Below are 8,306 nucleotides of genomic sequence, written 5' to 3'. Positions count from 1 at the left end.
CCTAATCTAAGATTACTAAATGTGGTACAGATTTCGATAACTTTTAGTTTATTTTGTTTAAAAAAAAAAAAAATGTTTTTTTATGTGTGCTAAAGGGGTATGTTCACCATGTTTGTGCCACAGATACTTGAAGACCATCCCTATGACAGATAGTGAATTGGGGTGTGTGTGTGTACTGAGGAGGTTCTGCTTTTTGGGGTCGTCTGCCTCTGAGGCTCGCAGTGTTAGTCTTTTTAAGTCTTTCTTTGATACACTGGAAGTTTTGGGATTTATCTTTGAACTAATATCCCCCCCATGGCTTTTGTGTAAATTATAGTTTGTAAGATATTTATGTATATTTGTCTTAAACATGGATTAGCATGGTGCTCTAGAGTATACATTTTTTTTTCCCCTTTTGGGGTGAATGGAAAAATCTGCCCCATGCAACACTTTCACAAAAACGCCCAATGCCCTCAATAAAATGATTATTTCTGAGTCTTTAACATTTTGTTTTGCACAAAGTACGCTTACTACTGATGTTTGGTTGGTTGCTATAAAGAAATAATAGCAATTATTTTCTTCATAGCTGTTTTAACCCATAATAACTGAGTTCGGAAGAGTTTGTCGTATTTACATGACAACAAAAAAAAAAAAAAACAAGCGAGACAAACATTGTGTATCTTAGCGAGACAAACATTGTGTATCTTAGCGAGACAAACATTGTGTATCTTAGCGAGACAAACATTGTGTATCTTAGCGAGCCAAACATTGTGTATCTTAGCGAGCCAAACATTGTGTATCTTAGCGAGACAAACATTGTGTATCTTAGCGAGACAAACATTGTGTATCTTAGCGAGACAAACATTGTGTATCTTAGCGAGACAAACATTGTGTATCTTAGCGAGACAAACATTGTGTATCTTAGCGAGACAAACATTGTGTATCTTAGCGAGACAAACATTGTGTATCTTAGCGAGACAAACATTGTGTATCTTAGCGAGACAAACATTGTGTATCTTAGCGAGCCAAACATTGTGTATCTTAGCGAGACAAACATTGTGTATCTTAGCGAGCCAAACATTGTGTATCTTAGCGAGACAAACATTGTGTATCTTAGCGAGACAAACATTGTGTATCTTAGCGAGACAAACATTGTGTATCTTAGCGAGACAAACATTGTGTATCTTAGCGAGACAAACATTGTGTATCTTAGCGAGCCAAACATTGTGTATCTTAGCGAGACAAACATTGTGTATCTTAGCGAGACAAACATTGTGTATCTTAGCGAGACAAACATTGTGTATCTTAGCGAGACAAACATTGTGTATCTTAGCGAGACAAACATTGTGTATCTTAGCGAGACAAACATTGTGTATCTTAGCGAGACAAACATTGTGTATCTTAGCGAGACAAACATTGTGTATCTTAGCGAGCCAAACATTGTGTATCTTAGCGAGACAAACATTGTGTATCTTAGCGAGACAAACATTGTGTATCTTAGCGAGACAAACATTGTGTATCTTAGCGAGACAAACATTGTGTATCTTAGCGAGACAAACATTGTGTATCTTAGCGAGACAAACATTGTGTATCTTAGCGAGACAAACATTGTGTATCTTAGCGAGACAAACATTGTGTATCTTAGCGAGACAAACATTGTGTATCTTAGCGAGACAAACATTGTGTATCTTAGCGAGACAAACATTGTGTATCTTAGCGAGCCAAACATTGTGTATCTTAGCGAGCCAAACATTGTGTATCTTAGCGAGACAAACATTGTGTATCTTAGCGAGCCAAACATTGTGTATCTTAGCGAGACAAACATTGTGTATCTTAGCGAGACAAACATTGTGTATCTTAGCGAGACAAACATTGTGTATCTTAGCGAGCCAAACATTGTGTATCTTAGCGAGACAAACATTGTGTATCTTAGCGAGCCAAACATTGTGTATCTTAGCGAGCTACTGTAATGTTAGGCTTTAACAAGCCACAGCTGAGGAACTAGCAAACATTTCCTCTATTGCAAGAATCCAAAACTTATGCCGTGGTTCTCTGTTTACTCGAGAGGGTCAAGTCGTTTGCCATCTTGCTGATGGCAGGAATGGTTTAGATAGTCAGTAGTTAGATATGTCAACATCACGAGTTGACACAGCTGTTGATATCATCGTTTCAAATGTCGTTTGACGTGGGGCTAACTATAACATTTCTTGACTTTGCACTCCTTGATCCGTTCTGAGTTAGGTAGTTAACGTTAGCCCAAAGGACTGTCATCAGCTAAAATACAATCTGGGATATATCTTGCAGTTCAATGGTCACTTCAGTCGTTGATACACCCATTCATACTTTAAACTTATCGGTGTCTAATGAGCCGCGTGCAACTATCAAACCTCCTTTTATAACAAAGTATAGCTAGCTATACAATGGAGTAGCAGCACAACCTTTTTTGTGTCGTCATTTGAGTTCACTGAACTGTAAATTATAGCTTCACAATTTGTAGATTATTTATCATGTCATTGTGTTGAACTCTCTCTGTGTCAGTCCCGACATCCAACCATCAGGCTACCTACTGCCCCATCGATCATGTCATTGTGTTGAACTGTCTGTCAGTCCCGGCATCCAACCACCAGGCTACCTGCTGCCCCATCGATCATGTCATTATGTTGAGCTGTCTGTCAGTCACTGTCTGTCAGTCCCGGCATCCAACCACCAGGCTACCTGCTGCCCCATCGATCATGTCATTATGTTGAGCTGTCTGTCAGTCTGTCTGTCAGTCTGTCTGTCAGTCCCGGCATCCAACCACCAGGCTACCTGCTGCCCCATCGATCATGTCATTATGTTGAGCTGTCTGTCAGTCTGTCTGTCAGTCTGTCTGTCAGTCCCGGCATCCAACCACCAGGCTACCTGCTGCCCCATCGATCATGTCATTGTGTTGAACTGTCTGTCAGTCCCGGCATCCAACCACCAGGCTACCTGCTGCCCCATCGATCATGTCATTATGTTGAGCTGTCTGTCAGTCTGTCTGTCAGTCTGTCTGTCAGTCCCGGCATCCAACCACCAGGCTACCTGCTGCCCCATCGATCATGTCATTATGTTGAGCTGTCTGTCAGTCTGTCTGTCAGTCTGTCTGTCAGTCCCGGCATCCAACCACCAGGCTACCTGCTGCCCCATCGATCATGTCATTATGTCTGTCTGTCTGTCTGTCTGTCTGTCTGTCTGTCTGTCTGTCTGTCCCGACATCCAACCACCAGGCTACAGTGCCTTGCGAAAGTATTCGGCCCCCTTGAACTTTGCGACCTTTTGCCACATTTCAGGCTTCAAACATAAAGATATAAAACTGTATTTTTTTGTGAAGATTCAACAACAAGTGGGACACAATCATGAAGTGGAACGACATTTATTGGATATTTCAAACTTTTTTAACAAATCAAAAACTGAAAAATTGGACGTGCAACCACTCCTTTGTAAATTTGTTTTGTGAGAAGAGACGAGTCTCTAGACCAGTGGTCACCAAACGGGCGATCGACTGGTCGATCTCTCCAAGGCATTCCTAGTCGATCCCCAAACATTTATGTACAATTTAACAACGATGAAGCCTTGCATTCCTATTTTTTTGCTACGTTGTTTGGTAGGTGCACTTGATTCAGCAGCCCTAGCGCCAGGAAGGCAAAGTGTTCCCATTTTTAATAATTTAAAGTGTCTGAAGGTAGAACTCTGCCTCCGCGCACTGCCCTCGTGCAGCAATGTTAGCAAACACAGAAAGGGGTCTGTAGGCCGGCCTACTGCTGGCCATTCAGATAGCTCAGATCACCGTGTCTGCACAGTTTCCTTGAGCCATAGACAGTAAAAAGAAGCCTTGAATGCACAATACAAAGTTGAGCCTGTGAGTGTTCAACACCTTTATAATGCACGTTGTCCCTACTTCCACTCACGCTACAACCAGCACTGCAGCTGCAATGAATGAATACAGCGAAGTGTTCCGATAAGCTTGTTGTTGTTATCATCTGCTAGTGTATTTTTCTTTCTACGCTGCTCCCTCCTCCCTCCCTCCCTCCGCTGCTCCCTCCCTCCCTCCTCTGCTCCCTCCCTCCGCTGCTCCCTCCCTCCCTTCGCTGCTCCCTCCCTTCCTCCGCTGCTCCCTCCCTCCCTCCGCTGCTCCCTCCCTCCCTCCCTCCCTTCCTCCGCTGCTCCCTCCCTCCCTCCCTCCGCTGCTCCCTTCCTCCCTCCTTCCGCTGCTCCCTCCCTCCCTCTGCTGCTCCCTCCCTACCTTCGCTGCTCCCTCCCTCCGCTGGTCCCTCCCTCCCTTCCTCCCTCCGCTGCTCCCTCCCTCCCTCCCTCCCTTCGCTGCTCCCTCCCTCCCTCCGCTGCTCCCTCCCTCCCTCCGCTGCTCCCTCCCTCCTCTGCTCCCTTCCTCCGCTGCTCCCTCCCTCCCTCCGCTGCTCCCTCCCTCCCTCCGCTGCTCCCTCCCTTCCTCCGCTGCTCCCTCCCTCCCTCCGCTGCTCCCTCCCTCCCTTCGCTGCTCCCTCCCTCCGCTGCTCCCTCACTCCCTCCCTCCCTTCACTGCTCCCTCCCTCCCTTCGCTGCTCCCTCCCTCCCTCCGCTGCTCCCTCCCTCCCTCCCTCCGCTGCTCCCTCCCTTCCTCCGCTGCTCTCTCCCTCCCTCCCTCCCTCCGCTGCTCTCTCCCTCCCTCCGCTGCTCCCTCATCTCTCCCTCCCTCCCTCCCTCCGCTGCTCCCTCCCTCCCTCCGCTGCTCCCTCCTCTCTCCCTCCCTCCTCTCTCCCTCCCTCCGCTGCTCCCTCATCTCTCCCTCCCTCCGCTGCTCTCTCCCTCCTCTCCCTCCGCTGCTGCTCCCCCCCTCCTCTCTCCCTCCCTCCGCTGCTCCCTCCCTCCCTCCGCTGCTCCCTCCTTAGTATCAGTAGTATCAGTAGGAGCAGTATTTAGTATCAGTAGTTAGTATCAGTAGTATCAGTAGTTAGTAGCAGTAGTAGCAGTAGTTAGTAGCAGTAAGCATCAGTAGTATCATAGTTAGTAGCAGTAAGTATCAGTAGGTAGTATCAGTAGTATCAGTAGTTAGTATCAGTAGTTAGTATCAGTAGTTAGTATCAGTAGTTAGTATCAGTAGTTAGTATCAGTAGTTAGTATCAGTAGTTAGTAGCAGTAGTTAGTATCAGTAGGTAGTATCAGTAGTAGCAGTAGTTAGTATCAGTGCTATCAGTAGGTAGTATCAGTAGTATCAGTAGTTAGTATCAGTAGTTAGTAGCAGTAGTTAATAGCAGTAAGCATCAGTAGTATCATAGTTAGTAGCAGTAAGTATCAGTAGGTAGTATCAGTAGTATCAGTAGTTAGTATCAGTACTATCAGTAGGTAGTATCAGTAGTATCAGTAGTTTGTATCAATAGTTAGTATCAGTAGTTAGTATCAGTAGTATCAGTTGTTAGTATCAGTAGTAGCAGTAGTTAGTAGCAGTAGAATCAGTAGTTAGTAGCAGTAGAATCAGTAGTTAGTAGCAGTAGTATCAGTAGTTAGTAGCAGTAGTATCAGTAGTATAAGTAGTAGCAGTAGTTAGTATCAGTACTATCAGTAGTTAGTATCAGTAGTATCAGTAGTAGCAGTAGTTAGTATCAGTAGTATCAGTAGTTAGTATCAGTATATTATCAGTAGTTAGTATCAGTAGTTAGTAGCAGTAGTATCAGTACTATCAGTAGTTAGTATCAGTACTATCAGTAGTTAGTATCAGTAGTATCAGTGGTTAGTAGCAGTAGTGGTTAGTATCAGTAGTAGCAGTGGTTAGTATCAGTAGTAGCAGTAGTTAGTATCAGTAGTATCAGTAGTTAGTATCAGTAGTATCAGTAGTAGCAGTAGTTAGTATCAGTAGTAGCAGTAGTTAGTAGCAGTAGTATCAGTAGTTAGTAGCAGTAGTATCAGTAGTTAGTAGCAGTAAGTATCAGTAGTATCAGTGGTTAGTATCAGTAGTTAGTAGCAGTAGTATCAGTAGTTAGTAGCAGTAGTATCAGTAGTTAGTAGCAGTAGTATCAGTAGTATCAGTAGGTAGTATCAGTAGTTAGTATGAATAGTATCAGTAGTTAGTAGCAGTAGTATCAGTAGTTAGTAGCAGTAGTATCAGTAGTTAGTAGCAGTAGTATCAGTAGTTAGTATCAGTAGTATCAGTAGTATCAGTAGTTAGTAGCAGTAGTATCAGTAGTTAGTAGCAGTAGTATCAGTAGTTAGTAGCAGTAGTATCAGTAGTTAGTAGCAGTAGTTAGTATCAGTAGTTAGTATCAGTAGTTAGTAGCAGTAGTATCAGTAGTTAGTAGCAGTCAGTATCAGTAGTTAGTAGCAGTAGTATCAGTAGTTAGTATCAGTAGTTAGTATCAGTAGTATTAGTTGTTAGTATCAGTAGTAGCAGTAGTTAGTATCAGTAGTATCAGTAGTTAGTAGCAGTAGTAGCAGTAGTTAGTAGCAGTAGTATCAGTAGTTAGTAGCAGTAAGTATCAGTAGTATCAGTGGTTAGTATCAGTAGTTAGTATCAGTAGTATCAGTAGTTAGTATCAGTAGTATTAGTAGTTAGTATCAGTAGTAGCAGTAGTTAGTATCAGTAGTAGCAGTAGTTAGTATCAGTAGTATCAGTAGTTAGTATCAGTAGTAGCAGTAGTAGCAGTAGTTAGTATCAGTAGTAGCAGTAGTTAGTATCAGTAGTATCAGTAGTATCAGTAGTTAGTATCAGTAGTATCAGTAGGTAGTATCAGTAGTATCAGTAGTTAGTAGCAGTAAGTATCAGTAGTTAGTATCAGTAGTATCAGTAGTTAGTATCAGTAGTATCAGTAGTTAGTATCAGTAGTAGCAGTAGTTAGTATCAGTAGTTAGTATCAATAGTATCAGTAGTTAGTATCAGTAGTTAGTATCAGTAGTTAGTATCAGTAGTAGCAGTAGTTAGTATCATCAGAAGATAGTATCAGTAGTAGCAGTAGTTAGTAGTAGCAGTAGTAGCAGTAGTTAATATCAGTAGTAGCAGTAGTTAGTAGCAGTAAGTATCAGTAGTTAGTAGCAGTAAGTATTAGCAGTAGTTAGTAGTAGTTAGTAGCAGTAGTAGCAGTAGTTAGTAGCAGTAAGTATCAGTAGTAGTACTGGAGAAACACAATCAGGCCTCCTCCCTGAGAAACCCGATCAGGCCTCCTCCCTGAGAAACACGATCAGGCCTCCTCCCTGAGAAACCCGATCAGGCCTCCTCCCTGAGAAACAGGATCAGGCCTCCTCTCTGAGAAACACGATCAGGCCTCCTCCCTGAGAAACAGGATCAGGCCTCCTCCCTGAGAAACAGGATCAGGCCTCCTCCCTGAGAAACATGATCAGGCCTCCTCCCTGAGAAACCCGATCAGGCCTCCTCCCTGAGAAACAGGATCAGGCCTCCTCCCTGGGAAACATGATCAGAGGTCCTAGACTATGAGCCTTGCGTGGAACATGCTCAGCATCTAATACTGTCTTTATCCTTCCTCTGTCAGGCTTACTCGGGGGCGGGAGGAGGGGGAGAGTGCTGCGTTGCAGAACGCCAACACCAAGTGCAATGGACTGCTTCCTGTCTGGGGGCCTCATGTCCCAGCCTGGCCAGGTAATGGCACACAGCAGGTTCATCATGTTCAGTAGGGCACAGCCGAACAAATCAAAACCTCTGTTGTTGGACCAGATGTTCTCTAATTAACTGGGATGAAATTATTATTTGCCAAAAACAGTATTATGAAATGAGGAATTTCATTTAGTCTCTTGAAATGCAATCAACATAATCAGATATAGCACACACAAACCGTTCCCAAACATCTCTCCTCCCTATCTCCAAGAAAAACACATCTGCAGGAGAGCCCACCTACCAGCTCCACATCCACGACAACAAGCTCCTGTTTCTGCGTTTCGCCACGGAGCAGTCCTTCAGCGTGGATACGGGAGGACGAGAGAGCAACATCCACTTCATCCCTTACATCATCCACATCGTGCTCTACGTACTCAACACGTATGATTACATCATCCACACCGTGCTCTACGTACTCAACACGTATGATTACATCATCCACACCGTGCTCTACGTACTCAACACGTATGATTACATCATCCACACCGTACTCAACACGTATGATTACATCATCCACACCGTGCTCTACGTACTCAACACGTATGATTACATCATCCACACCGTGCTCTACGTACTCAACACGTATGATTACATCATCCACACCGTGCTCTACGTACTCAACACGTATGATTACATCATCCACACCGTGCACTACGTACTCAACACGTATGATTACATCATCCACACCGTGCTCTACGTACTCAACACG

Source organism: Oncorhynchus clarkii, chromosome 16 (assembly GCF_045791955.1).
Source record: "Oncorhynchus clarkii lewisi isolate Uvic-CL-2024 chromosome 16, UVic_Ocla_1.0, whole genome shotgun sequence".
NCBI lineage: Eukaryota > Metazoa > Chordata > Actinopteri > Salmoniformes > Salmonidae > Oncorhynchus > Oncorhynchus clarkii.
Note: the sequence above shows the minus strand (reverse complement) of the source record.